This window comes from Crocuta crocuta, unplaced genomic scaffold (genome assembly GCF_008692635.1).
Source record: "Crocuta crocuta isolate KB4526 unplaced genomic scaffold, BGI_CrCroc_1.0 scaffold466, whole genome shotgun sequence".
In the NCBI taxonomy this organism is placed as follows: domain Eukaryota; kingdom Metazoa; phylum Chordata; class Mammalia; order Carnivora; family Hyaenidae; genus Crocuta; species Crocuta crocuta.
In genome coordinates, this window is record NW_027529672.1 from 2,385,184 (window position 1) to 2,386,588 (window position 1,405).

The following is a 1,405-nucleotide window of genomic DNA, read 5'->3' on the forward strand; positions in this document are numbered from 1 at the left end:
CATGTTTTGTTACATTTGAAAAGTTTGTAAGTTGAGCTACCAGTCACAAGGACGTGTGAATATGCACATAACGAGTTATCAGAGCCTAATAACGTGAGCTATAAGATAGCCAAATAACCACAAGGTAAAATTAAGTTTTCAAAATGCTTCCGATATTTTACAGCAATTACGAAGGATGTGGCTGCATTTAACTACGTTTGATACATTAGATGCGGAGTCTGAGCATAAGAGGACTTGCCTCTCGCCAGCTTTCACACGCCCTAGCTGTTTCTCTGCCTCCTTGCTACTCAAAGCACTGGCATCATCTCCTGGGAGTCTGTTAGAAATGCAGAATCTCAGGCCCAATCCGGACCTACTGAATCAGAATCTGCAAGTCAACTAGATCCCCAGGTATTGCCCATGCATATTAACGCTGGAGGAGCCCTCGGATCACCCCAACGCCCTGTGCTAGCTCCCTGGGCCCTGACGAATAGCGGGCTTTCCGCAGGAGCTCCTCGAGTCAAACGAGGCCCCGTGCATAAACCTGTTGAGTGTCATCACCTTTGAAATGCGACCTTTTAATAAAGGCGGCGGGGTCATCCTCGCCACGGAGCCTCGCCGCTGCTAAACTTGGGGCTGCGGGCCCACATCAGCATTGTGATGCTGGGGCAGGACGCGGAGCCCCTCACCTGGGCACCGGCTGTCTCCCTCCCTGGGCCTGTCCGCCCCTCACTTGGGGGCCTGCTCGCTCCCTCCCTGGGCCTGTCCGCCCCTCACCTGGGCACCGGCTGTCTCCCTCCCTGGGCCTGTCCGCCCCTCACCTGGGCACCAGCTGTCTCCCTCCCTGGGCCTGTCCGCCCCTCACCTGGGCGCCTGCTCACTCCCTCCCTGGGGCTGTGAGCCCGTTTGTAAGCTGAGGGGTTCACTGACGGCTGGGAAGGACGGAGTGCTAACACTTCGCCACTTCGTTTCCCAGGAATCAGGGTTAAATGGACACCAGCCCCGCCCCGCCCACGCAACGAAGACCGCAGAGAAACTGACAACCCAGAGCCCAAGCCCCAAACTGTTTGCCTGCAAAGATGAGGTGCGAGGGGCGGAGCCTGAGAATCAGATACCGCGAGAAGTGGGCTCCGACGAGCGCAGGCGCACTACAGCTCCCGCCCCTGCCGTAAAGGTGGCTGCCACTGGAGAAGGCGGAGCCGGGCCTCTGGCATAAAGCTCGCGAGATTTGAACGCGTCACCGCAACTCCTTCCGGTCAGAAACCGGAAGTGCAGTGAGCGGGGCGTCTCAGACGCTGGCTCTCCTGTGGCTCCGGGCCGCCGGGCCCGGTTTCTGTCGCGGCTCCTCGGGTCCTGTTTTGCCTCGCCTACTCTGGGCCGAGGCGATGGGGGACTCCAAGGAGGCTGGGGCCGAGTCTCCACCGGC